Source organism: Giraffa tippelskirchi, chromosome 9 (assembly GCF_054371585.1).
Source record: "Giraffa tippelskirchi isolate mGirTip1 chromosome 9, T2T-mGirTip1v1.2.pri, whole genome shotgun sequence".
Lineage (NCBI taxonomy): Eukaryota > Metazoa > Chordata > Mammalia > Artiodactyla > Giraffidae > Giraffa > Giraffa tippelskirchi.
The window spans coordinates 143,598,177-143,620,908 of NC_137283.1; the positions used below are offsets into that span (position 1 = coordinate 143,598,177).

At 39.6% G+C, this 22,732-nt stretch overlaps 1 long non-coding RNA gene across 4 annotated transcripts in view; it reads right to left on the bottom strand.

Moving 5' to 3' along the window:
* Nucleotides 1-8,149: 8,149 nt before the first annotated feature.
* LOC145522009 (uncharacterized) overlaps nt 8,150-22,732 on the bottom strand; it is a 56,771-nt gene continuing 42,188 nt past the window's right edge. For 3 of the 4 annotated variants that reach the window (XR_014065845.1, XR_014065841.1, XR_014065842.1), the window contains exon 5: nt 10,487-11,051. This is a non-coding gene — a long non-coding RNA (uncharacterized LOC145522009). Of the gene's footprint in view, nt 9,124-9,207; nt 9,280-10,486; nt 11,052-22,732 lie in introns of those variants that run through there. The other variant, XR_014065843.1, reaches the window with a different exon arrangement.

Genomic DNA, 22,732 nt, shown 5'->3' on the forward strand with positions numbered 1-22,732 from the left:
TTAATAGAAAAGTCCAGATAATCGATAAATAAACTATGAGCCTCCTTGGAAGAAAAGCAATGACAAACCTAGACAGCATTTTAAAAAGCAGACACTTTACTTTGCCTACAAAAGTCCATATGGTCAAAGTTATGGCTTTTCCAGTAGTCATGTACTGATGTGAGAGCTGGACAATAAAAAAGGCTGAGCACTGAAAAATTGACACTTTTGAACTGTGGTGTTGGAGAAGGCTATTGAGAGTCCCTTGGACTGCAAGGCGATCAAACCAATCCCTAAAGGAAATCAGTCCCGAATATTCACTGGAAGGACTGATGCTGAAGCTGAAGCTCCAACACTTTAGCCACCTGATGCCAAGATCTGACTCGCTAGTAAAGACCCTCATGCTGGGAAAGATTGAAGGCAAGAGGAGAAAAGGATGACAGAGGATGAGATAGTTGGGTGGCATCAACAACTCAATGGACATGAGTTTGAGCAAACTGCGAGAGATGGTGAAGAGCAAGGAAGCCTGGCTTGCTGTGGTCCATGGGGTTGCAAAGAGTTGGACATGACAGAGCAACTGAACAACAACAAAGATAATCGATGCAACCATACTTTTCTTGACGTTATCACAGAACTGAGGTCACAGATTTACCAGTTAACCTAAAACCTGGGAAAAACAGTCACCATAAGTAGAGATGGATGTAAGCACTGCTTCCTTGCGACAGAGCACAAAAGGAAGAGATGCTAGAAACCAGGCAAACTGCTAAAAGAATTCAGATATAGTATTGTTAAAAGCCAATTCTATCTAAACTCTTCCAGAAGGTAGAACAGTAAAGCTCCCCAACTCATTTTATGATACTAGCATTACCCACATACCAAAACCAGATCAAGACAGTACAAAAAAATACTGGCCAATATCCTAAAGAATATAGACCCACAAATCCTCCACATAATGTTAGCTAATCAAGTCCAAAAATGTATTTTAAAATATGCCACAATTGCATGGGAATGTTAGGTTGGTTCAACATTCAAAAATCAATGTTATTCACCCTATCTGCTGCTGCTGCTGCTGCTAAGTCGCTTCAGTCGTGTCCGACTCTGTGCGGCCCCATAGATGGCAGCCCACCAGGCTCCGCTGTCCCTGGGATTCTCCAGGCAAGAATACTGGAGTGGGTTGCCATTTCCTTCTCCAGTGCATGAAAGGGAAAAGTGAAAGTGAAGTCGCTCAGTCGTGTCCGACTCTTAGCGACCCCATGAACTGTAGCCTACCAGGCTCCTCCGTCCATGGGATTTTCCAGGCAAGAGTACTGGAGTGGGGCGCCATTGCCTTCTCCTATTCACCCTATCAACATACTGAAAAAATATAAAGGATTTGCTTGCTTCATTAGAAGCAGAAAATGCCTTTGTCATAATTGAACATTTATTCCTGATCAAAAACGAATTCCCAGCAAACTAAGAATAGAAGGGAATTTTAACTTGAAGAAAAGGCATCTATGAAAAAACTACATCTACCATCATACTTAATGATGAAAAATTGATTACTTTGCCCCCAGGATCAGAAACAAGATACAGAAAGAAGTGTACTGTTACAGCTTCTACTTAATATCTTTCTAGGGGTGATCACCAGTGCAATAAGTCAAGAGCCAGAAATAAAAGGTACAGAGATTGCAAATAAAATATTTTTATTCATCAGACAAAGAAATTATCTACATAAAAAATTCCAAAGATTCTGCAAAAATTTCCTGGACCTAGTAAAGAGTTTAGCAAAGTCTCAGGTTATAAAACCAATATTTACAAATCAAATATATTCCTAGACACTAGCCATGAACACTTGGAAGTCAAAATTTAACATACAATATATGACAGCAATTAAAACCATTAAATACATAAATATAAAGCTTAAAAATTATGTACAAGAGCTGTAAGCTAGGAATTGCAAATACTGATTATAGAAATGAAAGGACTAAATAAATGGAGAACTGTATCATGTTCACACATCATATGACTCGATATTTAGATGTCAGTTCTCTCCACACTCTTAAGATTCAAAACAGTGTCAATCAAAATCCCAACGGTCTTTTTTTTTTTTGGTACAAATTGTCAGGTTAATTTGAAATTTTATATGGAGTTGCAAATGAACTTGATATAAAAAGCAATTTTGAAAAAATAAGATGTAGCTTAGAGAGTATATATTACTAGACTTTGACTCACTAAAAGTTACATGAATCAAGATAATATATCATAAGAATAGACATATAGTTCAAAGGAATTCTATAAATAGACCCACACATATGTCAAATGATTTTTGACACAGGTGCCAAGGAAATTCAATGGATGGAAAGATTGTAGTTCCAACATATAGTGCTGAAATTTAGAAGGCAAAAATTAACTTTTACTCTAACTTTATACCATTTACAAATGTTATTGCTAAGACATTTGTGGCAAAGACAATATATAAACAGTAAAACTATAAAACTATTCAATGAAAATACAGGTGAAAAACCTTTTCAAAACTGGTGAGGCAAACATTTCTTAGACAATACACAAAAAGTAATAAACTTGAAAAAAATATAAAAATTTGACTTTATTAAACTGAAAACTTTTGCTCTTTGAAAGGTATCATTAATAAATGTCCATGTAAATCATGAACTAGGATGCAATGTTTATAATATACATACAAATGTAAAGGATCCATACACCAAATATATACAGAATTCTTAAAATGCAGTAGTAAGAAGAAACACAATCCAATTTTTACAATTTAGCAACATAGTTAAATAGCTCATGAAAAAACATAAATGAATGACCATTAAGCAAGTGAAAAGATAATCTACTTCATTGTCAGTTCACTAAATTAAAACAATGAGATAGCAGTTCATATCCCCTAGAATGCCTAAAATTTTTAAAGCATGAAATCCAAACATTGATAAGAATATAGAACAATTGGAATTCGCACACAATTCTTGTGGAAGTTAAAAAACATTTGCAAATCACTTAGAAAAGCTGTTTGGTCATTTCTTATTGTCAAAATGTGCAAGAAAAATTTACAAAAAGACTTGTACAAGAATGTTCATAGAAGCTTTATTTTTAAAAGACAAAAATGGAAACAAGCCAAAAGTACATCAACCAGAGAATGGTTAGAAATTTGTATGTATTCATACAATGGAAGTATTACTCAGAAATAAAAAGGAGCGGACCACTAATACACAAGAATGTGGATGAATCTCAAAAACATGCTGAATAAGAGAAGACAGGCACGAAAGAATATCTTTTGTACGATTTCATTCATATGTGGCTCTAGAGCAGAAGAGCAATCATGTATTATTGAAGAGGGCTTCTCAGATTGTGCTAGTGGTAACGAACCCACCTGCAATGCAGGAAACATAAGAGACACAGGTTCAATCCCTGAGTCAGGAAGGTCCCCTGGAGAAGGACATGGCAACACACTCCAGTATTCTTGCCTGGAGAATCCCACAGACTGATGGGCTAAGTCCATAGGGTCGCAAAAATTCAGGCCTCACTGATGCGACTTCCCATAGCCTAGCATTATTGCAGAAAGAAGGCAGGTGGTTTCTTGGGGCAGGATGGAATGAGGACCTGCAGAGCCTCCAGAGAGAGGGCAGTGGTATGCCAAGGGCAGACAGTGGGCATGATCTACCCTGGTTACTGACAATAAAGTGGATATATTGTCTGCAGAGATTTAAAAACAAGAATAAAATGTACCAAAAAATTAAGTTGGATATTTTACCATTATATATTGGCTATTGTAAACACCATCAGTTATCACCAAGCTTTTATCACCATCCTAGGGGATGAATGTATACATTTATCAAAACTCATCACACTGTACACTTAAAATTGATGTATTTTGTTCTAGGTAAATTAAACCTGAAGACAGTTTCTCTTTTTTTCTTGGAGTTTAGTTGTTTCACAATGTTGTGTTAGTTTCTGCTGCGCACCTAAGTGAATCTGCCACACATACACAGACATCCCCCGTTTGTCACCACAGAGCATTGAGTCGAGTTCCCTGGGCTATACAGTAGGTGCATGTTAGTTACCTAAGGTTGGAATGAATTGGGATTTTGGAACTGAGAACAGCTGATTTTAAAAGTTAAAAATAAAATCAGCGAGCATCTCTTATATACGATATCTTGTTCCTGGAATCATGTGGAGATGAACAAAATGTTTCTAGTGTCAGGGAAGCCATCCTTTATTGGAGGACAATGGTGTACTCAGGGGACTATCAGAATGTGATAAATAGTGCAGTAGAGATACTAATAAAATGCTTGGTGAGCCACAACAGGGGTTATCATCTGGGAATATTCAAAGCACTTGCACAGAGAAGGCAAGAAGGCTGTGTCCACAGTATAAATAAAAACTAACTGGCCTCTGTGGTGGTTACATCTATCCCCAAGACTTCAGTGAGAAGCGGTTTCACTGCAGAGTATTCAATGACACTTTTAATTTATCTTCCGTGATGTGAGAGCAGAGACAGTGAGTAACTACAAGCAGAAAGAGCACAGTACCAGTGTGCTAAGATGGTTGTTTAACTGTGGCTAAAATTTTGATGTAGGTCTACATACCATCTGCTAACATGAAAATAAAACAAATTTATAAATTACTGTACAAGTGGGCCAACCTGGCTCAGTGGTAAAAATCCACCTGCCAATGCAGGAGACATGGGTTCGATTCCTGGGTCCAGAAGATACCCTAGAGAAGGGAATGGTGACCCACTCCAGTATTCTTTCCTAGGAAATTCCATGGACAGCAAAGCCTGGCAGGCTACAGTCCATAGGGTCACAAAAGAATCTGACCCGACCAAACAACTAAACAACAACAAGGCGTTTTGGAGAGAAGAGATCAAGCGTGAAGATCTCCCAAGTGGGTGATGTTGGCCAATATCCAGTCTAGTAATTCACAGTGAAAACTATAACTGCCAAGAGAACCAGAATTCCAAAAGCCATTCTTGATCTACAAAGATGTTGCCTGGAGTCTACGAGATTCTCAGAGCAAAGGAGTGGTTGGGTGAATTTCACAGTATCATCAAGAAAGTGAACGTGCATTGCCCCAAACTCTAATGTGACTTCTACCTGGTGACTAAAGAACAGCAACAAGCTGTGGTCCATAGAAGGAAAGATTGTTTTCGAAGAAAGGAATATATCCTGAAGGGGGTGCTACTTGAACTGTAAAAATGAAATGGGTAGATTTTCTAGAAATTCAGCAGCACAGGGTGGATGAGACTGGGATAAAGTGAGACATCCCAGGAAACAGGGTGATATTGCAAGCGATGCAAAGGGAAGAAAGGATTAGGTGAGATTCAGGAAGTTAGGGAAGTCATTTGACTTTAGCTTCATTATCTGAAATACTCGAGTTTTCTCTTTGCTGTGATAAAACAAAGAAATGATAACTATGCCACAACATCTGAGCCCATGTTCTAAAGCCCATGAGCCACAGTTACTGAGTCCACATGCTGCAACTACTAAAACCCAAGCAGCTAGAGCCTATGCTCTGCAACAAGAGAAGCCACCACAGGGAGAAGCCTGCACACGGCAATGAAGAGAAGCCCCCACTCTCCACAAGTAGAGAGAGCCCCTGTGCAGCAATAAAGACCCAGTGCAACCAAAACTAAATAAGTAATAAATATTAAAAAATAACTAAGAAAAAAGTTTTGCTGAAACATAAGGAACATAACATATAAGAGAGAGGAGAGAGACAGGGATGAAAAAAGAATTTGTAGCAAAATTATTAAGAACTGAAAGTCAACTTTACAAAGCTGCACAACCACTTGTATTTACAGTTGCAAGTGAGGTATCAGAGGCTATAATAAATGTGTATATGCATGTGCATATACACAAACACTGACTTACATTTGACATTATTCTGTGTTTGTTTTTCCATTATACATTCTGTGGCAAGTTACTGCTGCCTGTGGTAGACTGTGAAATCAGCAAGAAGCTAGCACACACCATGTATAATTTCCTTCTATCTGAGTCTAGGAAGTCAGCCTGATAACCATCACAGTTTTCCTCCATTCATCCAACTCTAAATGGAACCATATGGGTATTATAAAAGCTCAACCTTGAACTACCTTCTAGCACAGCCAGGGGCCCAGGTTTATTTAAGCTTTTGAACTTCTGTTTTCCCTATGTATGAGATCAGAGTATTTCTCCATCAGTATTTAAAAGCAGGTACAAAAAGACCTTGAGTATAGTTAAATAGTTTTCTCTATCAGCTCATCTCTTTTGGTTTGGCTCCAATGAAGTTTAAGGAAGTGATCTGATTATAGAAGGAGCTGAGATTCTATTGACTGCACATTTCTAATCTTAGTGGACGCATTTACTCATTTTGATTAAAAGTTCACCTGGTGTCTAGCCCTCTTGGAAGAGTTTTATCGTGTATACTTTCCAAGGTTCAACCAGAGAGGCAGAACCATTAAGAAATTTATACATGTATGTTTTAAGGGACATCACAGTTGTGGGACCGGGTTAAGCAATTTGGGCAAAGCTATTGTCTTCAGTTCAAATTCCAGAGAGCACGGGGTTGGGAAAGAAAGGGGTCATAAAGTCAGAGAGAGCAAGGCCCAGCTGGAGCTCTGGCACACAGAGCTGGATCTGGCTCGCAGAAGAAAAGACTGAAAGTTGTTTGTTCCTATTGTTTCTGGCACTAATAGTATGGGTATACTGCAGAAACCACTAAGGTAAATACCTATATCTGGCCCAGGAGTCAGAGAAGGTGAAGAAGGATCCAGGGAAACGTAAAGCCAGTGCAGATGAAGATGCAGCTTTAAGCCAGCGAGGCTGAGTCAGCACTTTGGTGAATCCAAAGTACAAAATGCTTGCTGCTTCCTTTCTGCTCTCTAAATCTTCCAAGGGTATCCCTTGGGGCCAGCAGGAAACCAACAAGAAAAGGAATTCTGGGAAATGTAGTTCAATCTAGTCAAGCTGACACTTTACAAAGCCACCACAACTCATTTTAAAGCATTTTTTTTTTTTAAATAAATTTATTTATTTTAGTTGGGGGCTAATTACTTTACAATATTGTAGTGGTTTTTGCCATACATTGACATGAATCAGCCATGGGTTTACATGTGTTCCCCATCCTGATCCCCCCTCCCACGTCCCTCCCCATCCCATCCCTCTGGGTCATCCCATTGCCCCAGCCCCGATCATTTGTCTCATGCGTGGAACCTGGAAAAGGATTCTTTTAAAGTGAGTAACATAGTCTTGAATACTAATTCTTCTAAATCTCTTTTGTCTTTAATATTTCCCTTATATAAAGTCTCTGCTATTTGTTTATGATGAAGAGATGGGAAAACAGCATTTCTTAACAACCACTGTTGTAGAGCATAAACTTCTCTTTTTAACTGACTCCCTACAGAAAACTACTGCTTATTATTCGTCTTGTAAACCACCATATAAACTATGAAATCATGAGGGTGGTAGGAACGGCAGAAGTCATTTATTCCAGTCTTTGACCTCTGGTGAGCTTTGTCTAAATCCTTGTAGACTAAAGTTCAACCAGCTCACTGTGTAAAATACCCTCACGCAGACTTATTAACCAGTCTTTGCATTACTTAATACTAGATTGGACTCAGTTTCTGTATCCAATCAATTGGAAAATTGAAATAATTGAAATAATGTAAAGAAGTCAGACCAGTATATCTACTATTTAACTGACTCTTTCCTGGTGGCTCAGGAAGTAAAGAATCCGCTTGTAATGCGGGAGACCTGGGTTCCATCCCTGGTCAGGAAGATCCCCTGGAGAAGGGAATGGCAACCCACTCCAGTATTCTTGCCTGGGAAATCCCGTGGGCAGAGGAGCCTGGCAGGCTACAATCCATGGGGTCACAAAGAATTGGACATGACTGAACAACTAACTTTGACTTCTTGAAAATTTAAACAAAATGGAATTTGGAGGAATGATGAGAAAATAGTTATATAATTCTGTACTTAGCACTGATGGGGGCTATTTCTGCATTTGACCAATGGTCCTTTCAACTGACTACTCAGACCTCCATGGTAGCTCTGGCTCCCCAGGCCAGATGGACTGAGCTGAGGTCATAACAAGCCCAAAGACCAGTACTCTTTTTGTGGAAACTTAGATGATCCTGTCTCCATCTTGTGAGCAGATATTGCCACTTCTAGTGAGATAATTTCCTCTAGTCTAAATCTCAACTTCAAAAATTCTGTTTTCTTTATTCAGGTGGAATAAGGAACAGACTGTCCAGCGCCTTGCTAAAAATAGGCCTTTGGATAAATAAAGACATTTTACTGCTGCACAAATTTTCTTAGCTGATTATATTTCTGTAACTGTCCTTCTTCTTCATTCATTTTCCAGCCCTTTGATCCATTTTTCTCCTTCCATCTTCCAAAATCTTGGAAAATTCTCTTCATATTTCCTAGGCTTTAAAACTAAAATTTGGATAGAGGACACTGGATGAACTTAGCAAATGGAGGATTTGCAAACGCCATTTTTGCTGCGGACCTTGCCTATTTTATTCGATGTGGATGCTTTGTAAGCAGGATTCTGGAAAGATCAGCCCTCAGCTTACTTCTCAGTTCTGTGAGTCACCTGATCACTTTGTCTTCACAGAGTCCTTGTGTGGCTGTCTAAGAGCTTTTCTTGAATAACTTAAGCTATGGTTATGATATAAACTACCTTTGAAGAGCCCTTGAGAAGCAAGATTTTTTTCCTCAGAGCCACCAAAAGGACAGCTCACCTTCTGAGGTAGCTGTGTGTTGTCTGCTGGGCGTTCTGAAGTAAGGATTGTACAGTAGCGTGACAGTGAAGCACTCTCCACTCTCCAGGCCATGCACGGATCACTTCCACCGACATGACTGACTTTGACCAGGGAATGCGGTCTTTCAAGGTCCACTGCATGACGAGTGATTGTGTGCTTTGCTCTCCTGTTACCTCTGGACTGTTTAGAGATTCTCTGAAGAAATTCAGTGGGTATTGTCCCAATCTATTCAAGCTGCTGTAACAAAATACCACAGATGGGGAGGCTGCAAACACAGAAATTTGTTTCTCACCATTCTGGAGACTGAGAAGTCCAAAATCAAGGTAGCAGCTGATGTTTTACCAGGTTCTTGTGAGGCTCGCTTCCTGGCTTGCGGATGGCATTGTCACTGTGTCCTCACGTGGCTGAAAGGGAAGACCCTGGTGTCTTTTTCTCTTCTTTTCCAAAGAAGCGTGCTCCCGAGAAACAGAGCCAAGTAACTTACTTACTTATTATAAGGAACTGGCTCATGCAGTTATAGAGGCTGAGAAGCCCAGAAATGCAGATGGCAAGCTCGAGACCTAGGAGAGCAAAAGGTTAGTTTCCATCCAAACGCTGCCAGGCTCGAGCGCGAGAAAGTGCCGATGCTTCCATTACAATCCAAACCTCGGAAGATATGGTATCCCAGCTCAAGACAGTCTCTGGGAAGGGGGTACAAACTGAGAGACTAGCATGGAAACATATCTATGCCCATATGTAAAATAGGTAGCTGGTGGAAATTTGCTGTATGACACAGGGAGCTCAAAGCCTGTGCTCTGTGTCAATTTAGAGGGGTGGGGATGGGGAGGGAGGTGGGAAGGAGATTCAAGTGGGAGGGAACATATGTATCTAACACTCACGAATCTGCCTGCAATGCAGGAGACCCAGGTTCAGTCCCTGGGTTGGAAAGATTCCCCTGGAGAAGGAAATGGCAACCCACTCCAGTATTCTTCCTCAGAGAATCCCATGGACAGAAGAGCCCGGTGGGTTGCAGAGTTGGACATGACTGAGTGACTAACACTTATGGCTGATTCATAACGATGTGTGGCAGAAACCAACACAATATTGTAAAGCAACTATCCTCCAATGAAAAATAAAGAAAAAAATTTTTTTTAAAAAGACAGTCTTGAAGGAGCTCCCTCTTACCTGAGGGAGCATCACACTTCTTGTTTTATTCAAGTCCTCAGTTGCTTGGAGGAGCAGCCCACCCCGCTAAAGAAGAGCAGTCTCCTCTTCTCAGCCTAGTGATTCAAACATTAATCTCTCCCAGAAAGACCTTCACAGACACACCCAGAATATTACAGGACCAAATGCCTGGGCTCCTCATGGTCTGGTCAAGCTGACACATAGAATTAATGATCACAGGTACTTTCCATTTATTTCCAAAAATTGCCCAGACGTGTTGAAAGGGTCATTTTTTATTATCTGTTGGATTCCTCCAATAGACATTCCTGAGTTACTATTGTGTGCAGAGGTGTATTTTTTCCTATCCTCTGCACACAATTCTGCCCACTCAGAGCAAGCCTTCACTTTTTCCAATTACCACTTTAACAGAGAAAGGGATAATTCTGTTATCTTTTCCTTTGAGAAAAATAAGATGTTTGGAAAAATACTGGTCAGTGGATGGTCTGTCCTGCTCAGTGAGTGTTCCAACACTGAGTTTACAAAAAAGCATCTTCTTCTGTCATGAAGATTGAGGCTGGCATTCTCAAGACCCGGACCTGGACAAAAATCTACAGTACAAAATACTTTTGTTTAAAGAGTCATTTAATGACTTCCAACTGTAGATGTGTGCCATGATAAGGGAATGAAAGCTGAAATCACTGGTAACTTGAAATTGTCTGAGGGCCCTGACTGGGCCCTGACCCTGTCCAGAGAAGGATAAGCTCCCAGAGACGGTTTAATCTGGAGCCTCTGACTCTGAAGAGGTCAGCTGCACTTGTGTCATTTAAGGGAACAATTTGATGCCAGCCTTTTTCAAAAGGTCGCTGGATAACTCTGATTCTTGACCTCTGCCTGTTTCTACCAGATTGATGTAGAAACCAACAAACACAAAACGTTGATCAAACTACTTTCCTCCCAGAAAAAGTAAAAAATAGTCACAGTGCAGGTAACCCAGTGACTTCATGATGCTATTTAGATGCAGATAGAGGAGAATCACAATAAACAAACCAGGTATCTGGTGAGCTTAGGTAGTTGGAGAGACATGCTGGGTTTTCAACGACACAGCTTCCGTCTAAGTTACCTTCTTTTCCATTTTGAAGCCCATTATGCACTTGAAGCACCAAATTATTATTTTCTGTTTTAAAGGAATCTAAAACAAATGAGAAAACAAAGGAATACTTACTAAAACCTTATCTATGGAGGGAAAAGGGACATAGTTTCCTAACACGTTTAGGTCAACCAATTTCTAGATAAAAGGGAAGTCAAAAACCCTCAAAAAAGTTTTCTCAATAATTTTCTTTTAAAAATAGTTTGCTCATAAACCATCATGAAAATTGAGTCATAATGTGATTATTTCAGCCATTACCTGGTGACTAGAAAAGAAGTTGACGTATCAAGAATAGAGAAATGCGTTGGGTAGAAATAAATGAGCACCTCCAATGAATGAAGGACTTTAAATTATAGAAAAGATCAGTGCTCTCACTAATCTCACATAACAAGCAAGTGCTGTAGAGGAGTTGGGGAGGAATGTCGATGGCTTTCAACCTTTTGGAACACTGAAAATACCAAGTTAATGAGGAGCACATGGAGCTCCCCCCAAAATATAAATGAAAGCCCAGAGTTTTGAATATTATCAAAACTCTCAAACCCCAAGCACACCTATTAACATTCATTATGTTTATAGAGATTCAATTTAATACAATATGGAGTTCTGTGTTAATGTATAATATAGCAAGCTAAGTAATCAGATCCCATACTCTACTGAAAATGTCTAAAAATTCCTGAAAGCATATTTAAAAATATTTCTTAAAAGCCCTGAAGAACAAGCAAGATATTTTGCCCTGAAAATATTTGCCAGTCTCTGCAAGCTTGAGTTCCAGTTTTGATGATTCTATGGGGAGGGGGTGTTGAGGTCAGATGTCAAAGTCCAAAGCCAGCTCAGGATGGGCAGTCTAAGAAGGGCCCCTCTCTCCACAAGGGAGCTACTTCCCTTGTAGCTCAGTTTGTAAGGAATCCGCCTGCAATGCAGGAGACCCAGGTTTGATCCCTGGGTGGGGAAGTTCCCCTGGAGAAGAAAATGGCAACCCACTCCAGTATTCTTGCCTGGAAAATCCCACAGACAGAGAAGCCTGGTGGGCTACAGTCCATGGGGTCACCAAGAGTTGGACATGACTTAGCAACTAAACCACCACCACTCCACAAGCGTTTACAGTCTGAGAGTTGGGGTTAATCAGAGCTGAGAAGGTCCATCATCTCTACTTTCAGTAGTTCTATCCACAAGCTGCTCTTGATTTGCTGCACAGAATCACATCACCTGAATGGTCCCTGAACCTCAAGCCAAGAGTCTGAATTTTTAGAGAGAGACAATACAATAATTGAGTCTTCCTCTAGCTGGATGCCACAGCCAGATTGTCTGTGTTTAAACACTGACTCATTACTTGACCTTGGGCCAGCCTCTTAAGCTCACTGTGCCATTATTTTCTCAACAATATATTGGGATGATATGAGTGCCTCACAGGGTTGACATAAGGGTTAAATAAATTAAAGCACTTACGGCTATGTCTGGCACATAGTAAGCTACTTATAAGTGTAAATAAATTTTCAAATTTATTTGAGAATAAACCAATTAAAGGTGGGAGGGAAGGTGTATGATTGAAAAGGGCAGACAGGGGCTTTGATGGGGGGCACTAGCAGCATTGTTCTTGATCACAGGGAGGTTATATGGAAGAAGTCATTGGAAAGCATATTTTAAATTGTATGGAGCTTCCCTGGTGGCTCAGTTGGTAAAGAATCACCTGCAACGCAAGAGCCGCAGGAGATGCAATTTCGATCCGTGGGTTGGGAAAGTCCCCAGAGGAAGAGAATGGCTACCCACTCCAGTATTCTTACCTGGAGAATTCCATGGACAGGGGAGCCTGGTGGGTTACAATCCCATGGGGTCCCAAAGAGTCAGACATGACTGAGAGACTAACACTTTTAAATTGTGTATCTATATGTTTTGCACTTTTCTGTAGGTAGTTGTATCTACCTACAGAAAATGGAGTAAGCACTGTAAAAGTGGTTCTCAAACATATTGGCTTAAGTTTCCCTTTAAACTCTTTAAAATTATTAAGCACTGCAAATAACTTGAAAAATTTAATTGGAGTATAATGGCTTGACGATGTTGTGCTGGTTTCAGCTGTACAACAACATGAATCAGCTATAAGTATGCACATATCCCATCCCTCTAGAGCCTCCCTCCTACCCCTTCATCCCACCTCTCTTGGTCAGCACAGAGCATCAGGCTGAGATCCTGTGTTATACATCAACTTCACTAGCTATCTACTTTACACATGGTAATGGTGTGTATTTCAATGCTATATCTCTTAATATATTTACCAATATTAGTCAAAAATAAAAACTGAGAATTCAAAAATATTTATTAATTCATTTAGAAATAACAGTAAGTGCATAACATAGGAACATAAGTAATACCATTTGGTTAGTTTGCCATATTTTTCTAAACAAAAAAATAATGAGAAGAGTGGGGTTTTAAAATATTTTAGCAAATAACTTTAATATCTGACTTAATAAAAGCCAACTGGATTATTATTTCTTCAGCATTCAATGTGTTGCAATATGTTGTTTCAGTTAAAGTATATGAAGAAATTCCAGCCTTATACAAATACGTTTTTGGACATAGGAAGAATAAAGATCTTTTTAGATAATTGTGAATATTCTTCTTTGATACAATAGTCAAAGTTGACAAGCAGCATTTTCTTAAAGACTAATTGCAATTGTAGGTTCAGAAACAATATCAGTGAAATTTCATGCTCCATTACTTTAAAATTCATGAATCTAACTTCACATTAAATGGATGTTTTATCCATAAAAACTCCTATTGGTTCCCTTAGTTAGGACATCTTCCAAACATTGACATATTTATCAATCAATGTTAAAAATAGTCACATTCATTAATATCATTACTGATTTCATCAGAAACTTTCAAAATATTGGAAAACTGTCTTGTTAAAAGTGGCAGATAGAAGTTTTCAAAACTTCTAATTTTTGCTGGAAAGCTTTAATTGTACCATTAGCAACCAAGAGTGATATTTTCCTTGAACTAACTGATTTTATTAATTTTCAAAAAAGTGTCTGCCAAGTACCCAAATCTTAATAACCATAGCTAGACAGTCAGTTGTTCTGGCATCTGTGAAAAAGGCAGCTAGCTGGGCTTGCAATGGAAACCACCTCACAAGCATTCTCTATACTTTGGTATCTAGCAGAATTACTTTATACACACTTCCATTATGTTATATTAGGTATTTAAAAGACATGTACTCAAGAATCAACATTTAATAATTGTTTTTGCTACTTCATTTAAACATTCTAAAATAAAAAGGCTTTCTTTTTTTTTTTTTTCTTTTCTTACTGCAAAAAAGTGGTTTGGGGGGGAGGTAAAGAAGACAGCTTTGGCTTTTCACTGAATGGTCTTGGTTCCAGTCAGATAGAATGCATATATATATTTTTTTTTTTAAGTAAATATTTTTATTTAATTTCAAGAAATTTAATATCATCTATAAACTGATGTTGAACCCCTTTCCTCACCACACACACACACACACACTTCTTAGATATGATTTTATAAAAATAAGTGCTTTACACTGAGAAAGGTTAGATAACATGTGAAGGGTGATGTGAAACTGAACACAAAACCTGAAGTATCTGTGCAGAGCTGGCCCTGATGGGGCTCTGAGGACCTGCATGTACTAGAGGCTGGATTAAGGAGCATGGGTTGGCTTATTTGGTGAGATCATTGTCATTCATAAGCTCTGAATGGAGTGCATTATATATGCACTTACTGTGGGAAATTTTTTAAAAAGCTAAGAAAATTATTTTAACCAGTCACCACTGCTTTATACACTCTTTAAAAAAAAAAAGAAATTCATAAATAAGAGCATGACCTTTGGAATCCTCTTGCTATATAACAAATATCACAAACTCAGAGATTTAAGACATCCATTTACTGTTCTGCAGTTCTGTAGGCCGCAAGTCCTGGAACTGTGTTACACCAAGTTTGTATTAGTTAGTTAGGGCTGCACTACAAAACACTAGAGTAGGCATCTGCTTCCACCCTCATTTAGGCTGTTGGCAAAATTCAATTCCTTATAGTTGTAGGACTGATGTCCCTATTTCTTTGCTGGATGTCTTCTGGGGTTCACTCAGCTCTTAAAGGCCACCCACATTTCTTGCCAGCAATGGATAAGTTTGTCCCTGGCATCAAGTCTCTTTTGAGTATTTCAGATTTCTTTCAGCAGGAAAATCTTAATCCTTTTTAAGTGCTCACCTGTCCTGGGACCTCTGCTTCTTGTTTGGGAGCCTTAGTGACTGACAGTAGATGGTTCTTATGTTGCTTGGTGGTTGCTCAGAGTTGTAAAGGAAGTTCTTAGTCCTTCTCAGGTGAAGAAAGCATGACCCAGGTCTCACCTTCTGGCACGAAGAGTGATTTCTTGCTTAGCAAGAGAGTTTATTGTGCATAAAGATACATGCAGTAACATTCCTCAGTAATAAAATTAATATTTTAATACTTCCCCTAGCAACTGATGTTTAGAATATCAATGTTTAATCATGTTATAAATGTGGACTGCCTTCATCTTTCTTGAAAGCCAAAATTATAATAGAAATTAATGCAAAGTATAGGGGAAGGCAGCATAAGTATACCCAGGGTCTAGCATGTTTTTTAGCCTTTATGAGGTGTTTATCTAAATGGTTCTGAAGCTCTTTCAGGCCATGAATCCTAGCTAGGCTTTAAGCCCGTTCTTAGGGGGAAAAAGCCCAAGTATTTATGCTGTGCACCTACATGGGAAGCAGAGAAATTCATGTGAAGTGTGGCATCTTAACACAGACCCAGCCATCTGAGAAAGGAGAGAGGGAACAAGGCTGGAAATAGGATGGAGGTAATAGGATCTGGAGGCCATCAGCTTTGCCCCTCCCCATGTATACACACATACACACATATGCACACATGTACACACAGAGACACACACTCACCCATACCCACACAATACACTTACACACAAATATACACATATACACTCATACACATAAACATACACACACAATATACTCACATATATATATACTCATACACATACACCCACATACACATATACACATGCATACACATACACACACGATACACTCATACACATACACATATACACACATACACATACACTCACTGATACATACACATATACACGTAACATTGTGACAACATCTTCTTGAGAAGTCTCTTTTTTATTCATTTTTTCCTCTTATTTTTTAATGTTTTGCCCATCTCTCAAACAGCCTGCCTAGGATTATATATGTATATGAATTTTTTCCAACTTAACCTCAGCGCCAATACCCAATGGACTGAGGAAGCAACCAGACTTGAGATGCTAGAGTCTGGGACTGGACAGAGAGCAGATCTGAGCTGTGCTGAGCATGAGGATCCCCTGAGGATTGGTGGAGTAGAAGAAACATCTGGGCTCCTTACCTGGTCTGTGAGTCTCTTGAAGGAAATGGCTATTCCTCTTACATGTAAATCCTCAGAACCTGACAGTGTTACCTCAAAGCAAATTCAATAAGTGCTGTATGATAAAGTGGTTTTGCTAGTTTTCTGGCAGTTGTCTTTGTGGTAATGGTGTTGACAGAGACAGCAATGATGATGCTAAAGAAGCCGAAGTCAGAGAAAGGAAAAGAGAAGCTCCTGCCCCACATGAGGGACTACTAAGCCATGACCCCAGTCAAGAGAGCACTGGGGTAAAACATTTCATTTGGGGGAAAAAGATGAAAGACGTAGGAATTATCCATATGCCTCTGCGAATGGGTCTAAGGGTGAGCAACATTCAGTTAAACCAAGGGGCAGGAGAATAAATGCCTGTTAGGTGTCGGGTGCTTTGCAAACAGTGCCACACACATTTAATCCACCAAATTACTCAGTGGTCTAGGTATTCTGTGCCAACTGCTCATTTGAAAATGAGTTCCAGGCACGTTGGTCTTTCCTGAGGTCATTCTATAAAAGTCAGTCTGTTCTTTTGTCTCTGAAGTGCTCACTACACTGTTCCACAGAAGCCGAAATGTTCTTCTGGAACACAGCTGACAGCTCATCCTGATTGAGAGCGAGTCTAAGCAGCATTTATGTAAGACAGAAATCCAGGTTCCTTTCAAACACCAACATCACCCATGTCCAGTTGTTTGCATAAACACCTTCCCTGCCACGCAGAAATCTGTACACATAATTTCCAGGTGCTTTCCTGCTCTTAGCTAATGCTGCCCTTGATTGGCAAGGAAGAGCGAGGCAGCCTGCAGCAACAACTCGTCGGACAGCACTCTTGGACTGTTCACAGGCGCAGGAGAAGTCTCTCGATCCTGAGGTGAGGGGATCGCTGGCCTCTGGGAAGTGCTGCTCTTTAATCAAACCAGAAAAATTGTTGGCTGTCTTTTTCTTAACACTCAGATAGGGAAACACCACTTATGCTCTTGGAGATTCATTGTGGTCAATCGGGAAGTTTTCCCTCCAAATGGCACCAGCGGTAAAAATAGAAAGAGTGGTTATTAACCTTAACATAGGGGCTCCAGATGGCAATCTGGTCTTTCATCTCAAAGAAAAGGAAATGTCAGAGACAAATTTAAGAGATGGAAAATGGAAGAGGTAGCGCCTCCGGGAGCTTCAGCTTAACATTTTGATGGCTTCAGAGATGAAGCTCTATCAGAGAAAGGAAAACCGAGGCCTCTTCTCAGAAGGTGGACTGCAAACAAACATTTTTCACTTGCAGGATACTGTGCTGCTCCCAGGTCCCTTGAGCACAAGTATGGCAAGTGCAGCTCATTACACAGGAATAAGGCAAATAAAATTGCTTCCAATATTTTTTGGATGAATTCTGTGGGAGGCCATTGGGAAACAGAAGCCAGCTTTCGCACATATTTAATTTTTAAAAAAACCATTTAAATAGTATTAAGCTTTTCCACACATCCATGTTGGCTTAAATTCATAATGTTATGATTCAAGTACTTTTTTAAAAAAAACTTAACAATTCTAAATACATGTTTATTAAAGGAAATGTATTATGCCTTGACCTTTTGCCTTTTCCTACCTCTCTTGGATTTTAATAGCTGAAGAATATTTAATGGACAGAACCTTTGCCCTGTAGTCAGGAAACCTGAAATTTCATTATTGGTCATGGAGTTAACCGAATTGAATTTTTCTCTATATTCCCGTTAACTCACCAGTGCTAACATCTAACTAGAGCCATTCTGATTTTTGGAGGACTCCTGGATGCTAGTTGTGGTTTTCCTGTTTTGTCAGGTCTTTGAAGGTAATAACTGAGGCTTTGGAATCAAACAGAGCCAAAGTTGAACTACTTACTAACTGTATGTATTTGAGCAACTTAGATTGCCTCCCTGAGCTTCAGTTTCCTCTTTTGTTAAATAGGAATAATAGTAAGTACTTCTGAAGATTGTCAGGAGGAATTTTTGAACCAACATGTATAACATAGTAGGCATCTAATAAATGGTAATTTACTTTTACTGATATTAGTATTCTTTTCCTCTTTCAATTAATTTATTCTGTCTCCCCAAAAATCTCTCCTGCTTCTTATATTTTCATCCACTGAAACTGAAACCAAGCCAGACTCTGTCGGCCTTCCCAGGGACAGACCTCCGTACCCCACGCCCCTTGCCTGTAGAAAAGCTTCAGCCTCCTAGGCTTTCTCGGAGTTCCGAAGAGAAAACTTAATTGGAGAAGTGAGAAAATGCAGAAACATGGGAAAGCCGTCAAGCAAGACAAAATAATTTCGAGTTAGAGTCAAGAATGCTTAGTTCCTCCACAAGGGCTATAGATAATATTCTGAGCCATATCTTTGAGCTGTTTTGCAGCCACTAAAACTCCCACCAGATGGAAGGATAGACACAAGCATGTGGATAATAGACCAGTTGGACCCAGAAGATACTGATACTGATTCCAAAATACCACTTTGTAACCTCACTACTAACCAATCAGAAGAATGCCCACAAGCTGATCAGGCATCCTGCAACCCCCACCCTTGATGCTGCTTTTAAAAAACCTTTCCCTAAAATCCATCAAGGGTTTCCCAGGTGGCATTAGTGGTAAAGAACCCGTCTGCCAATGCAGGAGATGCGAGTTCAATCCCTGGGTCCGGAAGATCCCCCAGAGGAGGGCATGGCAACCCACTCCAGTATGCTTGCTTGGAGAATCCCATGGGCAGAGGAACTACCATGGACTGGCAGGTTACCATCTGTAGGGTTGCAAAGAGTCATATAAGACAGAAGTGACTTAGCACGAACAAAAATCCATCAAGGAGTCCAGGTTTTTTGAGCGTAAGCTGCACATTCTCCTTGATTGGTGCCTGAAAATAAATATGCTTTCCTTTACCACAACCCAAGATCAGTAGATTAGCTTTGCTTTGCTCTGGGCAAGCAGACCCAAGTTTGGTTTGGTAACAAAATTGCATCTCTTAGCCAATGTCTTTTCTCAAGTCTGTGTTCTCCATAGTGACTTCTCCAATCCCAGAAACTAGAAGTGAATTTCCATAATCTCCAATCCTTGCCACTTCTGTTATATACCTCACGTAGCACTTGTCCTTTATTGCCCTGCACTGTAGTTTTGTTTTTTGCTCAAATCTGATCATTCTAATTAAGATAATAGTGTCTGGAGGGCAGGAAGCAAAATGTTCTCTCATAAAATGTTTCTTGAATGTGTGTTCAATGAATATGCATACACTATAGAAGAGTGCCATATGGTTTATACATTAATTTGTTGAATCCAAGGAAAAGCGTTTTAATTTTAGTATTTTTTTAATTTTAGCATTTAGATATGTCAGTTTAGTAAAACAAAAAATTGTCTTGAAGTTACTAGATATTAGTTGAAGTCAGAATGAAAATATATTTTTCTGAAAACTCTTATTCTTTTGCTCTGACAGGACACTGCAGCTGTCAATTTTTGAATCCTTGTAAGCAGACATAATTCCTTCCAGAGCTGAGTGGTAACGCTTCCAAATAAAACCATGTAATGTCCAGCAAGTCACTTCACCTTTTTCTGCTTCAGTTTCCTTATTTGTAAGATGGGTGGGGGTATCAAATCAGATGATCCTTTAAGAGACTTTCCTTCTCTAAAAATTTCCAGTTTGTCTGTTTTAACATGAGAACACTGAACTTGGTGACCTTAACATTTCCTTTCTGTGATGTGATTCATTTTTACCTTCTCTTTCTAGACTATCTAGGGTCCCTAGAAAAATAACCAAAATTAGTTTTTCAAACATTGCATCTACTATTCAAAAATTTCCCAACTGCTTCTGTGACTTCCCCCTAGGGTTTCTCACATGCATTTATCAATAAGTTTCTCTCTACTCCCTAAGGATTCCATCACTGTTTTTCTTTATTCTAGCCACATCTTCACTTGTTCCTGCTTCTCATAAAATTACCTGTGCTGTGTTGTTGTTTTTGAAACAGGATTTTTGCCTGGGCTTTCTCATCTTTTAGATTGACTGCATTTTTATCATCTTTAAGATGAACTACATCTCCTCCAGGGTTCTCATGCAAAGCTCGGGGTGACTGAATCTGTCATAAATCATATTTCACACCACCAAGAGAGACCTCCATTTTATAATAACGAGATGATTCAAATGTACCATGAAGTGATTCTTTAAAATAATATTAATGAAAGACTTGATCAAAAGTAATTCATATTAGGAATCCCCCAATATAATCGGGATTGAAGTAAATCGGTCAGTCACTATAGTCTGAATGATCTAAACCATTCTGTGAATTACCAGCACCTAGGCTAACTATAGGAAAAATGACAGCAGCTTGGTTATCCTGGATACTGTGTTGACAGTTCCTTGGAGATTCTCTGTCAGCACAGATAGAGTTTGAGATTTAGAAGAAGATGTGCAGAAGCAGAGTGTCTGCTTTTTCTCATTGATTCATGAAAATCAGGTGAGATGAATATTCCAACTTCCACAAACAAAGAGCTCAAGGTAGACCTTTTGTCCAACTGCCGACTCTACACTCAGAAAACATTTGGACCTAGTCTTAAAGATTTAAAAAATTAAGCAAGTTTAACTAGAGATTGGAGTATTCACAGAAAGGATTAAAGTTACTAAAAATGTTTTTGCTTTGAAGGAATCCCACTTTAGGGAATTCTCCTTTTTGTCTTGCAATAGGAAAATGGTGGTGTCAGTCTCTTGGGAGAAAGTGACCTCCCAGCTGCTGACTGATGAGACCTTGTGAATGAAGCTTCAAGAAGAGGTTAAGGGTGGGGAAACTGTCAGTGACTCTGCTCTCCAAAGTCTATTATGGGTAGCAAATACCTCATGGATAACGCACAGTGAGAACCATTTTCTCAATAGCAAGCTACATAAAAGTTTAGAGCCAAAACCTCAGCTAGGAATAGAGTGTCAATGTTCCTGGAGCGTCCCATCTGCTTGCTTCCCTGAGGATCTGCAAAGATGGTATTCAAGTGGTGGAAGATTCAGGGTTTTAGGATCCTCGCCATCTCTCTCTCTTCTCTCATTGAAGACGCTACAAACACGTACTATATGCCTGACACTGGACTCAGGACTAGAAAGAGGGGGAGATATCCAGGCAAAATTATTGCTGGGAGTTATGACTTTGCCGTAATTCCCAAAGGCTGGGTTCCATTCAGGACCCCCACATCCAAGCTGTTCAGGGAATTCAGCTGCAGCAGAAGGTGGGTGCTCATCACCTTCTGAAATGTGATTCCTACCCCATGAGCCGAGGTAGGAACCCTACTGCTTCATAGAAAACCACAGCATCTTACACTGCTGAGCTTGCTACTTCTCTAGGAGAGAAATAGAGGTTTCAGTCAACTGAAGAACATCTCTAGGTTGCAAAAGACCGCAATTTGACATAGAGAATGAACTTATAGCTACCGAGGGGGAAGGAAAGGAAGAAGTGATAGTTCGGGAGTTTTGGACTGGCGTGTTCACACTGCTATTTTTAAAATGTATAACCAACAAGGACCTACTGTATAGCCCAGGGAACTCTGCTCATGTGGCAGCCTGGATGGGAGAAGAGTTGGGAGAGAATGGATACGTGTATGTGTATGGCTGAGTCACTTTGCTGGGCACCTGAAACTATCACAACATTGTTAATTGGCTTTGTTGTTGTTCTTTAGTTGCTAAATTCTGTCCAACTATTTGCAACCCCATGGACTGTAGCCTTCCAGGCTTCTGTCCATGGGATTTCCCAGGCAGGAATACTAAAGTAGGTTGCCATTTCCTTCTCCAGGGGATCTTCAGGACACAGTGATTGAAGCTGCATCTCCTGCATTGGCAGGAAGATTCTTTACCACTGAGCCACCAAGGAAGCTTGTTAATTGACTATGCTGCAATATAAAATAAAAAGATTTTTAAAAAGAGAATGCTTTTATTTAGGGAACTATTTAACTTTGAAATGCTTTCCTTAAAAAATTGGACCTCTGTCTGCTCTTCACATATTATTCTTTGATGAATTTATCCACCCCCTTGGGGGCGGTGGGGCGCGATGTTCTGTAACTAGCAAGTCATATTGCTAAGCTATAAGAGAAATGTTGGTGGTGGACAGCGAAGCCTGGCCTGCTGCAGTCCAGGGGGTCGCAAAGAGTGGGACATGACTGAGTTACTGAACTAAACTGAAAAGAACCTACTGAGAGTTTATTATAAGCAACATGAAGCACTGAGTGTTGGTCAGCATTTCTGAGAAATTCCAAGGAGAAAAACAGTTGGCACTGAGGTGGAAAAATAACCAAGTGGTAGAGCGTATTTCTATTCTTTACCTAACATCTCA